The sequence below is a fragment of the Chenopodium album genome, chromosome 9, assembly GCF_948465745.1.
Source record: "Chenopodium album chromosome 9, dcCheAlbu1.1, whole genome shotgun sequence".
Classification (NCBI taxonomy): domain Eukaryota; kingdom Viridiplantae; phylum Streptophyta; class Magnoliopsida; order Caryophyllales; family Amaranthaceae; genus Chenopodium; species Chenopodium album.
Window position 1 is genome coordinate 65,330,015 of NC_137842.1, and position 14,040 is coordinate 65,344,054.

The window sequence follows — 14,040 nt, forward strand, 5'->3', positions numbered from 1 at the left end:
TGATATTCAATCCACATTTACATTTGATAATTGTGATTCAAGTTTATGTACAAAATTGTACGTTTGATAAATAGTGCCCAAAGCACAAGAAATGAACTAAAGTCACTAAACTTATGGTATTCATTCTCTTTAAAAATGAATAAACTAAAGAACATGTTAATTAGAAAAATATGGTGTATGTAGCTTGAGATAGTTTAAAAATGGATACAAAGAGTAACATATACTTGGTATATAATACTTTCACTTTTGGTACATGCATTTATATTTGGTTGATATTTCTACGCAAGTGATTTCAAATTATATGAAAAATGAGTGACTAAATTACTAAAAATTTGTATCCAAAGAACAAGAAATAAACTAAGCTAATTAAGAAAAAATGATGTATATATATCTTAACTCTTATAGAGTCTCATATAATAATGGAACACAAAGAATAAATATAATATAATTTTTTTTATTTTATTATAAATTGAATGTCATGGCTCCCATTTAAGATGAGCCGTTACATAGGATGAATGTTAAAGCATGAAAGTTCCTTATTTTTATAATGAGAATTAATTATTTGCGAAATTATAGAATATGTAGATCAACAATAACAATGGCAAAAATGGTTAGGAGGAGAGCGTGGTAGAACTTTGCAGAAGCCTCCTTTACTACAAGAACTGCTACATAAACTGTTGCATTTTGTTTCACTTGCAGATCCTGGAATACATTCTCCTATATGATTGTCTTGACAACATGTTACTTTTGAAGCTCCAAAATCATCGGCTGCCAATTAATTCATATTATTGTATACATTAGTCAAATAAATTTGTAGATATTAGACGCAATAACGTAATTATATGACTAATTAAACCAAAATAACCAATATTTATAGTTTATTATTTTAATGATAAAAATTAGTATTAACGTACAAACCTGAACAAACCACAAGGGCAACAAAAAGTAGAGCTACAATCATACTGACTTTCTTCATGTCTTCCAAAGTTTAATGAGGTCCTAAAAAATAATCAAACTTAAGTATGCATTCTTATTTGATAAACAATATATAGATATATTTTTAATGATATATAACATAAAAAATAATAATAATAATAATATTAATAATAATAATAATAATAAAAAAAAAAAAAGTTATGCATGTAATAAAACTAATGAATTGATCTTTTTTTTTTTTTTTTTTTTTTTTTTTTTTTTTTGAAATAAAACTATGAATTGATCTAATACCCTAGAACATTTATAAAATTATAAGTTATTACATACCTTCAAATCTTCAATAGACAAGTCTAGAAATATTAACACCAAAGCTATTGATTGACAAGAATTCTTAGATTGATAATGGTCATATTTATAGTGTTGTGTTTTACCAAAAATAAAAAAGTATAGTTGTCAATTATAAATTGGTAAATATTCTTATGTGACAGAAAATATACAAAAGATTTCCATAATTTGGAGTTTCGATTATTTCTATCAAGTAGTTTACTAAACAAAAAGATCTAGTAAAAGCAATTCGACAATAATTTACTAATTTATGTTATAAAAGGTCAATAAAAAGATAGTTTCACGTTTTAGTTTGGAGGACAAATTTATTTAGGCAGTAATTAGGATACTATACTTTGTACGTATATGAATGAACAAATTCACAAATGTAATTTCCTTAATCATTTTGCCTTTAAATAATGGAAATATGTGCATAACATTCTCATAAAAAAGATATGACACAGATTCTGTAGGACAATTGAATGAAAGACTACTAAAAAAAATTGAAAGACATTTTAAAAAAAGATAATTGTAGCATCTTCAATGGTTTTAGCTGGCAATTTAGAAAATTACCTAACTACTAGCTTCACTATATTGGAGCTAAAAAATGTAAGTTTCTTGAGAAAAAACTTACCAAAAGAGGGGTTGATATTTTAATAAAATTAATTTAAAAAGCTATTTAAAAAAATTAAGACTCATTTAAATCACAAATTAATTGCTAACCATTAGGGTATAAAAGAAATTAGCTTAAAATCTTATGTGGCATAAGATGCTAAGGGTTTGTTCACATTTATTTAATTTTAGTTCAGTTCAGCTCCAATCAGTGCAGTTCAGTTCAGCTCCTAATTTCCCTCTCTCATAAAATATTCATTTAAATTCAGTTCAGTTCAGCTCTAATCAGTTCAGTTCTGCTTCAATCAGTTCAGTTCAGCTCAGTAAATGTGAATAGACCCTAAGTTGCTAATAAACTTACCATTGAAGTTGCTTTTACATTATTATAAAATACGGGAAAATTTTTAAATTACCACCCAAAAATGTATCCATTTTCGAACTAACCACCCGTTTAATTTTTTATTTTAAATTACCACCCCTTAAATTAAATAAATGCTCAGATTACCACCCATTTCAAAAATTCGATGGATTTTCCGTCTGTGGGCCCCACCTAACGCTTATTTTGACCCTTTTGACTGATTTTCCCCTCGATTTTTCTCTTTAAAAATGTTCTCCTAACTTCAATTCACAATTTTTTTTCTTTGAAATTTAGTAGAATTTGGTGAATGAAATATAAATTAAAGTTTAGAGAGCGTTTTTAAAGAGAAAAATCGGGGAAAAAATCAGTTAAAAGGGTCAAAATAATTGTTAGGCGGGGCTTACAGACGGAAAATCCACCGGATTTTTGAAATGGGTGGTAATCTGAGCATTTATTTAATTTAAAGGGTGGTAATTTAAAGTAAAAAATTAAATGGGTGGTTAGTTCGAAATTGGTTACATTTTTGGGTGGTAATTTAAAAATTCGTGTTAATAAAGGTTTTTAGTTGTAAAAAAAAAAGTATTTAAGAGATTTTTTCTGGCAAAATTTTCCCATTTCATTAATTCTAGTGTTGTACTACTAGTTTGAAACCAATTTAATGTAAAAACCAATATTTTTTGGTAAAAATTAATTGTTGAATAAAATTATATAAAAAAACTTATTTAATATCACAAGTTTTCTTAGTCGTTGTTCCTGGCTCTGATTTAGTTACCAAAATCGAGGTTCTAATGGACATTAAACAATGAAGAATTAATCGGAGATCTCTATAGAATGAATGAAAAGTTTAGGGTTAGGGTGACAGAAAATTAGAATAAAAGAATGACAATGACAACAATTGAACATCAAGTTTTATGGAAATACTCGGATCCAAAATTGGAATTCAAATTTTAGTTTGAACTTGGATACTTCCTTCAGCCCAATATACAAAAGACCAATCACCTAATCTGGCCCATCATAATTAGCTACACAAAACCCATCATCTATCAATTTGTTGGACTATTCTTTGCAACCAAACCCCCTCGTCTAGGGATGGCAATGGATCTGGACCCGATCCGGATCCGTGGATCCAGATTCGTTTTTCACGGATCTGGGTCTTCAAATTTTTGACCCGACGGATCCGGGTCCTGTTGGCAAAAACGGATCTGGATCTGGGTCTGGGCCCTAGGCCCGGATCCAGATCCGTGGACCCGTTTTTTTATTTTTCCTATTATAAAAAACTAAAATTGTTTGTTTCTTTATTAAAAATGTTGATAATGTTACTAATGATAAAGATTAACCCTTTCAATAGATGAATTTTGGATGCTCATATTATATACATCATCGTTGTTTTTTCACTAGCTCATATGTAACATCGTATTTTTTTTTTTTTTTTATAATTTTAATTCAAAATATGAGTGTATAAGTTGGTTAATTTGGGGGTTGACCTTAATAACCAACAACGTATGTTTGAAATAAATTTTTTGACCCGAAAATTACATTTATTGCAAAAAAATTAGACAAAATATATTGGACCCGGATTCGGACCTGGATCCGTTGGACCCGACGGATCCGGATCCGGGTCTTCATTTTCTAGACCCGACGGATCCGGGTCGGATCTGGATCCTGTATACAAAAACGGATCTGGATCCGGGTCCATCCGGACCCGATCCAGATCCGACCCGTTGCCATCCCTACCCTCGTCACTTCAAAAAATTTATGTACACCCGGTGCAAAGTGCACCAAACGTTATTTTTTTTACTGGTTAATATATTTTTGTTTATTTTAAAATTTTTAAATGAGCTAAATAATATATACCAAATGGAGAATTTAATACCCTTTGATGTACCATTGTATCTACCACTATGTGCACCCGAGTGGCCTGAGTGTACATAAATGGTTTTGTACATCACTTGTTAAAACCAATCTCACCCAATTATTTGATTTACTTCCTAGGAGTTTAATGTTAATATGACATCCGATTTAGACCAATAATTAAAGGCCATCTTCTTCTTTTTTTTTTTTTTTTTTTTGGGGGGGGGGGGGGGGGGGGGGAGGAAATCAAACCATTATTATCACTCTCTTGATCAATCTATTGGTTATGTTATAGTCTTGTAGATCACTAGCAATAATAACCTCATGTCCTCATTTTCTATTTTTTTTTTTTAAAGATAAGGAAAATAAGAAAAACGTTAAGAACCCTTCTCACTAGCAATAACCTCATTTACTACTATTGGTATCTTCATTTGTAACCCGTAGATGTAGGGTCTGTTCTCATACGATTATTTTCAGTTCAGTTCAGCTCTAATAAGGGTCTGTTCTCGTATGATTATTTTCAGTTCAGTTCTAATAAGTTCAGTTCAGTTCGGCTCTAATAAGTTCGATTCAGTTCAGCTCCTAAATTCCTTCTCTTATAAAATATTCATTTCAGTTCAGTTAAGCTCTAATAATTTCAGTTTAGTTCAGCTATAATAAGTTCAGTTCAGTTCAGCTTAGTTCAGTCAATGAGAACAAGCACTAAGTTCAGTTCAGTTCAGCTCTAATAAGTTCAGTTCAGTTCAGTTCAGTACAGCTCCTAATTTCTTTTTCTTATAAAATATTCAGTTCAGTTCAGCTCTAATAAATTCAGTTTAGTTCAGTTCATTTTCAGTCAATGAGAACACGCCCGTAGTGCCAGTAACCCATTGCTTATCAATAAATTTATTCACTTTTTTTTTTTTTTGGAAAATTTATTCACTTTATGACGCAAAATAAATTTGTTTATATTTTGTAAATTAAAAAAAAAAAAGAAAAAAGAAAAAGAAAAATGTAGTGTCACTAGCCTCTCTTTCTTTCTTTTTTTTTTTTTAAGGAAAGTGTCATTAACTTTTTTAATGTCACACCATTAACAAATGTTGTGTAATAACGGAATAGCCACATTGAAGATTTGATTTTAGGTCATTAAACCACCTAATATTTGAATAAACTTTGTGATTGTTTTCTTTGTAAATCATTAAAAACTACCTTTAGATTATAAAAATTTATCAATCTTATTTTGACGATACACTAAATATAATTTTTAAATCCGTCACAATAAAATGTCACGTATGAAAGAATGCTCTAACCGTCAATATGTTTTCTGTTTATTTTCTCCATCTTAATTAATTCATTGATCTTAAATAGACTTCCCATAATTTGATACTAAACTAAAAGTCGAAATATTAAAAATTGTCTCCCACAAGCAAGCCATCTAAAAGAAACATACATAGTATGAAACAGTAGTTTGAAAGCAGCAGCGCGTTGGGCGTGGCCATGTGCGGTAAAGGGGCCAATGCCGCTGACTTTAACAACCACAACAACGTGCGTGAGCCCCCCATGGCTAACCTTCCTGTCGGTGCTCCCCAATCATTATTCTATATTAAGAACCAACCATGCTTTATTAATTTGAGATACTCCTATTAATTAAAACCATTCTTATGTTTTTAAGACTTAATAATACTACTCTCTCAATCTCTAGTTCTTATTTGACTTATGCGGATCAAACTTTAAAATCTTGACCATAAATTTCCTTTAATTTAGAATAGAATATATATTCATCTGATATCTTCTTAGACTCGTCACATTATACATTTAATTAATCTCAAATTTTATAATTTTTACGCAAATGAAAATTAATATTTAGACATTTAGGGCCTGTTCTCATTGAATGAACTGAACTGAAATGAATATTTTATAAGAGAAGGAAATTAGGAACTGAACTGAACTGAGCTGAACTGAACTGAATTTCAACATATGAGAACAGGCCCTTAGGGAGTACTAGATTGACATTTTTTAACACAAATTTTTTATATGTAGCTGGTCACACAATGTGGCCTAGGTTACTCGAGTTAATCGGTCAGTGGTTACTTGAGGGGTTCGTTTATGAGTTACTCGATCAACAGTTGCTTGAAGAGTTAAGGGTCTATTCTTTTCAGATTATTTTCAGTTCAGTTCAGTTCATTTCAATTCCAATCAGTTCAATTCAGTTCTTAATTTCCTTTTCCCAAAATATTCAATTCAGCTCCAATAAGTTCAGTTCAGTTCAATTGAGTTCAGCTCAATTCAGTCAATCAGAACAGACTCTTACTCAATCAGGAGTAATTCAATCATATGGTGTGACCAACCAAATAAAAAAATAAAAAATAAAAATAAAAATAAAATCCTTTTTTTGACATAGTGTTATGTAGTTTGTCTTTAATAAGACTTGGAAACAGTAATAGTAATTTTATTTAATGCACTTGACTATGCTAATTTGTCAGGACATCAACTGTCCTGATTATCCATTTTGTTTCATCATGAATCATGGATCAAATTTGAATTGAGATGGCCAAAAAATTAATTCCAAGTTGTGGGGGTGCTGTAGTAATGGGATGTATGTACATCTGTTATCAATAGTACATGAATTCGGTTAACTATAAGCATTTAATGGTATTTCTGGTTATTGTACTGTTAGTTCTGTGGGGTTTCAGATTTGTTTCGTTATGGACATTTTTGGTAGCTATAAAGGGATCATTTATTAAAGTTTTGGTTTGGTTTTCGGTTTTTTAGTTGTTAGATTTTGTAATTAATTAACGTGATTAGTTTAAGTGTAATTATTGTTAAAACTATTATATGCGTACCTTTGCAAAACAAACTTGTAGATCAGATTTAATTATATGTAGACTTTAGTTGGCGTATATGTTTGATACTTCTTACTACGTAGATTAAAGTTCTAATGATTTACGTACGTTAAGTAGTCATAATAAGCTCATGATGAATTAGTTTAATAAAGGAACGGATGAAGGATATGCAAGTTCAAACCTCACCTTAAAAAGTTATACAAAGTTAAAAAGAGTTGGGAGAAAATTTGATTAGAATTATGATTGCATACAAAATTATTCAAAATTTGGCATAACATAACTAATTATTTAAGCATCCAAAAAATTTCATTGGTCAACCAAAATAATTAATGTTCAACGTATAAAATGTTAAACGAAAAACTTTTGTATACATCCGGTTTTCAGTAATTTACTGTACATCGGGTACACTTTTGTCAGATTTAGTGTTACTTTTGTCAAATTTAGTGTCACTTTTGTCAAATTTATCAATGAAGCATAAATAACTCTTATATATGTCAGGGTAACTTTTGCACATTTTATTGTCACTTTATAACGGATGTTCAGTAATTTACTGAACATCCGTTTTATTTAAAAGTTTGTGATGTTAAACTACCAGTATAACTTGAACGGAAAAACTTTATTGATAGATATTATTTTGAAGATTTCCGTAGTGTTTGTTATTAGTCAACAAAAGTCTTCCAATAAATATCAGTTTGAAGATTTGTATAAAGTTCTTGATTTTATATTCAAACTAAATGGTAGCTACCTACAACATTTTCTGGAGGAAAAAAAAAGAAACACTATGTGGACATATTCTTCCATGCATGATTTTGGCATTGATGGCATGATTGATTGACATCGATTAATACTTGTATTATTTGAATTCTTATATGATACCCTAAGGGTCTCGTTAGCAAGATATAATAATTTTAAAATATATTATATAATAATAGATATTTATAAAAATATATATTGAGTGTCTTTATTTTTCATTATTTATGAATCAGCCTTGTTCACTTCACCTTAAAAAAAATAATATTAAGTAAAAATAATTTTAGTTCAGTAAAAATAATTTCAGTTCAGTAAAATAATTTTAGTTCAATAAAAATCAGTAACTTTAAAGAAGATACTACCTCCATTTTTTATTAGTTGACACGTTTTGACTTTAGCACTATTCACACACTTCCCTTTGACCATATTTTGTGATTTATACGTAATGAAAAATATAGTAATGTGGGATCTTGTTAAACTCGTCACGGTATATATTCTCAAAATATCAACTTTTTAGAACTTTTGCTTATCAATAATTAGAGAAATTAACGATACTAAAAAGAAACGGAGGAAGTATATAACATGGAATCAGTGAAAATAATTTCAGTTTAGTAAAAATAATTTCAGTTTAATAAAAATAAGGTAAAGTGAACGGAGCCGAAGTATAATTTTGACAAAAATTCTCTGTATTTTGCAATATAATTTTGGAAAAGGATATATGCAACCCCAAGGGCCACATATAAGAAGCTAAAAATAAAAAGAAAAGATAATAAATGAAACATTTATTATACCGACTTACTCATAAATTGTCGATAAATTCTCAACTTAATACTAAAAAATGAAGTATATTAAATGCTTACGTGTGGGCTGCATATAGCATTACCCTATAATTTTTACAAAAAATTAAAATACTTTGGCTATTCTTAGTTTTAAAAGGTTAAGAGTAATCCGTATTTTGCAAATACTCATCAAAGTTAGTAAAGTTTCACCTTCTAATGCCTTGATTGGTTGGCTAAATATTTCGTGGGAAGTCAAAATTCCCATAAATTTCATTTTCACCCTCTTGTTTGGTTGACACAAAAAAGTGAAAATGGGGGCAATGAAAATTTATGGGAATTTTCACTTCCCACAAAACATGGGAATTCACTTACCTTACAGTCCCCCCTTGGTAAGTTGAAATTTCCATGGGAATTTACTTCCTCTTTTCTTAACCAAACAAATTTGTTGAATTCCCATGATTTTAATGATGGAATTTATTTTCCACAAATTAAAATTTCATGAAAAATTACACTTCCTTAACGAACCAAACGACCCCTAAAAGAAAATTGTTGTTGTCTTGAATACTTGATGAATAGAAGAAAGTCAATAAAAGGAAGCATAAAAAACCTACTCGTAAACATTTTAAACATTTCCAAAACCGAGTGCGAACTTAATTGACTAGTTGACTCCAATCAAATAATTAAGGTACGAGTAATACACATTCCAACAATAAAATAAAATAAAATATTTTTTTTTTAAAAATTAAGAAAAAACATTTGAACGCGGGAGTATTACGGAGTAGGTAATTACTAAATACTCCGTAGCAACTCATTTAAGACAACAGATCTGAAAAAATGGAATTAAAAATTATATTGTCTCTATTCCTCTAAGTTTGCATTATTTTATTTTGAGAGTCAAACTGTAATTTCTAATCAATATGTAACCTAAACACAGTCATAAAATATAAATTGATCTGACACGAACACACGATACATTTTATTATAATCTTAGACATGTTAATTCCTGACTCGATCCAGTAATCTGACTTGATTTCAAACCCATTTTACTGAGAGATAATCCGAACCTAACTCGACCCGACCCAAATGACTCGAAACATATCCAATTCGACCCATTTTATCATAATTTGTAATGATTCTACCAATCCAAACCACTTGAACCAAACGACTCAATTAACCCGAAATTTAACCTAAACTCGACCCGTTAATTTGAATTGACAAGTTTTAACATTCTTATTGAAATAACAATTTAGTTAGAGAGATTTAAAATTACTACATCCATTACATATTAGTTGTAACTTTAATGATTATTTGTGAGAGATAAAATATTCCAAAATTACAACTAACATGTAACGGAGGTAGTAATTCGAAAACCCCTAAAAGTGGGACCTGTCGGTGCTCAGTTGGTAAAATAGATTACGCTTTATATACAACGTATGTAAAAATTCTTAAATGGACCTGGTTCACACTAATTTATTGTGGACCACTAACATTAGAGAAACTATGGTTGTTTTATTAATAAAAAAAAAAGTCACTATAATAAAATGAAGGTCACTATGTTGAAAATAAAAGTCATTTTGGTAATATATAGCTATAAGAGGTTAATTTTTTTAATGAAATATTTTATAAGGTCAATATTAATAATAAAGGTCACTATGTTAAAATTAGAGTCATAACGTCGTAGTTCAAGTTCACAATAGTATTAAACATTATACAACTTTTAATAAAGGTTATTATGTTAAAAATAAGGTTACTATGTTAAAAATAAAGGTCACTATGTTCAATATTATGTCAGTTGCGTGTGTATAAACCTCGGGTCCACAATAATATTATTGTGAACCAGGTCCACACAAGTATTTCTGCAACGTATGTCCTTCGTATGTGTATGTATGACCATGAGGAAGAAGACCCCACATTTAAAAGCCTTGGGAACTTCCAATTTCAAAAATGTGAAAGCACCTTCTTATCTCCCCATATTTTTCTTTCACATAATATTAAACTTCATACCTTTGAATTCAATATTTCCCAAACTTGAAGCTTCCTTCTTCCTCCCTTTCAACCAAACACACCCTTCAATTCTCTCTATCTGGCCATCCATCACTATCCCCTCTTCCTACCTTGGAAAGCTGCTCTCTTCCTTACCAAACTTTCCATTCAAACATAACGTTATTACCCCCCTTTAAATCCCTTTAATTCCCAAAATTATAAACTCATTCAATTCAATTATACATCTAGAAATGTATCATTATGGTTACCTTACCACATTTTTCTTAGTCTTTTTGGTATCGGCCAAGGTTACCTTGGCCGATACCATTGGTCAAAGGTTTAAGGAAGCACCACAATATTACAACGCCCCGAGTTGTCCAAACATTGTGACGACTCATGATAGTAGTTTACAAGATGTTAACCCTTACGGGTCCGAGGAGGCTGTGCACGTTGCGATGACGCTTGACTTGACATACCTTCGCGGCTCAATGGCCGCGATCTTATCGGTCCTACAACACACGTCCTGCCCCCAGAACATCTTCTTTCATTTTGTCATCTCGTCGTCTACACCAACCTCGAATTTACGAGCCACGATTGCAACCTCGTTCCCGTATCTTCATTTCGAACTCTACCCCTTCGATGACGATTCGGTCTCGGGTTTGATCTCGACTTCAATACGGTCAGCACTCGACTGTCCATTAAACTACGCGCGATCATACCTCGCGAACCTCCTCCCGCTATTTGTATCCAGAGTCGTGTACCTAGATAGCGATGTCGTCGTTGTCGACGACATCGCTACGCTGTACAATGTCGATTTAGTAGACGATAAAGTATTGGCTGCTCCTCAATACTGCAACGCCAACTTCACTGCTTACTTCACCTCCACATTTTGGTCCAACCCTTCCTTGTCCGTCACGTTTGCTGACAGAGAAGCGTGTTACTTTAACACGGGGGTAATGGTCATCGACTTGAATCGTTGGCGGGCGGGTGATTACACCCGTCGGATCGAGGATTGGATGGAGCTTCAGAAACAAATGAGGATTTACGAGCTCGGTTCATTACCCCCATTTCTACTTGTTTTTGCCGGGAATATCGTCCCGGTTGATCATAGATGGAACCAACATGGTCTCGGTGGAGATAATTTTCGTGGGCTTTGTCGCGATTTACATCCGGGCCCAGTTAGCCTTCTCCACTGGAGTGGAAAAGGCAAACCCTGGGCCCGTCTAGACGCTAATCGCCCTTGCCCACTCGACGCCCTGTGGGCCCCTTACGACCTCCTTCAAACCCCTTATGCCGCCGCCTTGGAGTCGTAAAGATAAATCAGTAAATACTCCGCATATACATAAGCCCAGACTCACCGACGGTTCATAATCGGTCAGGTATTGGTCAGCTTTTTCCTAATCAATACTAATAATAATATTATAATACTCTTAAATGTGGGGCCGATCGAGAGTATTATCACTATTACTATTATTATTACTATTATTATTAAATAGCTAGGCTGCCGACACAATATATGGATCTGTAAGTATGTAAGATTCTCTGGCGCTGCATAGTCGGGGAATTATTATTAAATTTTTTTTTTTTGTTACATAAAAAAAAAACAAGTGCTTCAATGTAAATGGGAGATCAAGAAGAACACAAAACAGTAAAGAAGATGGAAGATAAGGATGATGAATGAGATGAAGGTGATGATAAGTTTAATTACATGTATTTCTGTAATTGTTTTGTTATTTTTATTTTATAGTATAAAATATAAGTACATGGGAGTTAATTAATGAGGGGAATTAGTTAGCTAGAGGAAATGGTGGGGGAAAAGTAGAAGAGAATTATAAATAGAAAAGCACATGCTTCAAATTTTGTTGTAATAAATTTTCCATATGGGATGGAAGAGGTATCATATGGCATTATTCGTTGCATATACTACGAATAATCAAACTTGTACATAAATCATTTTGCTCAATTAATACAAAATAAATAATAATTGGATGTCTTTATTCATTGTTTTTTACACTACTTTTTCTTTTTTTTTTTTTTTTTTTGGGTTTTCCTGATATACTCTGTAATTTTTATGTTTTTTTACAAAGTTATTTTTATGTTTTTCTAGTACCATGATTTTTTTTTAAGGGAGAAAATACAGAATTCAATACTACTTGGATGGATGGATGTATATATATGGAAATTGAAAATTGTAACGACCAATGATTTTGTTGTACAATACGTCAATACTACAATATGCTTAGTATAGTAGTGCGCTCAAAGGTGAAAATGAAAGTAACATAGCAAATCAAACACAAATAAATAAATAAATAAACCCCTGCGGTATGTTATTCCATTATTTTTTTATTATTTGATTGTGTGTCAAAGATATCTTCTACTACACATACAAGTATTAGAAGTTGTTTCGAATTAAATCTACATATTACATAACAGATATTTGCAGTTTCTTGACATCCTTGGTTAACTATGATCCCATGACATTTTTACATTAAAAATAATCATAACTATGGTTTATTTAAAAATTGAATTCATGATCTCATGGCTAAACAATAAAAATTTAACCATTGAGTTATGTCATAATATTTGTCTTTTATTGCAAGCAAAATAAAATAAAAAAAAATTGCAATTTTTGTGAAACAAATTAAAAAAATATATTAATAACATATAATAGTAAATTCTATAAAATTAGAATTGAGCCATACATGTCATACATAATTATTATAATAATATACATGCATGTAATAATTATTAATCAGGGCATCATTACAACCTAAAAGCTAGTTTTAGTCTTCACAATTCAAAAAGACACTACATACAAGATCTAAAAGTAACTTCTTCCCCTATATCATAAAGATTTGAATTCTACACTATTTATTTAAATAATATTTAACTATATATATATATCCACTGTCCAATGAGATGTAATATATATGATGCTTCTCAATGTGTATGATCTACTTTTTATAATTTAATTAAATTAAGATGTTACTAAAACCATTAATGATAAAAAAAAAAAAAAAAAAATGGTGCATCAATAATAAAGGTCAACTTAAACATGATTCAACTTTAAAAACAAGAAAAGTATAGTTAAATATAGAGTTCAAAGTTGAGTGTATGGTTACTTATAATGAAATTAATGTACTTAGAAAGTGAGGAACGAAGATGTAATGCAAAGTTGTGAATTTGTCATGTATTGTTTGTATTTGCATTATATGGCAAGGTTATAATAATAGAGGGACAAAGAAATAGAAAATGACATTTCTGAGTTATAAACTGTACGACTATTGAGTTGTGATTTATACCAATATGTAGTGGAACGGTACTATAAAACTATAAATGGTTGTTGCGGTGTCAAAGATAGCTACATTGGTACATATTTTTGAAGCTAATATATATATACAAGTATATGTCTAGGTGATGATGTATGTAATGACAAATTGACAAATATATATACTTCTAATAGTAATGCTACAAACAAATATGCAAATGATGCATTATTATCTATTATACCATTGTGAAATGGTAAGTTGACTTGTTAAGTATAATGTAAGAGTCAACTGAAAAAAAGATTGAAGAAAATGGTAAGTTGACTTGTTAAGTATAATGCTAGAGTCAAATGAAAAAA

The 14,040-nt window shown here is 30.6% G+C and overlaps 1 pseudogene; it reads left to right on the forward strand.

Moving 5' to 3' along the window:
* The first annotated feature begins 10,308 nt into the window (after window positions 1–10,308).
* Window positions 10,309–12,416, forward strand: LOC145560190 (putative galacturonosyltransferase-like 1 pseudogene; annotated as a pseudogene).
* The last annotated feature ends 1,624 nt before the right edge of the window (window positions 12,417–14,040 follow it).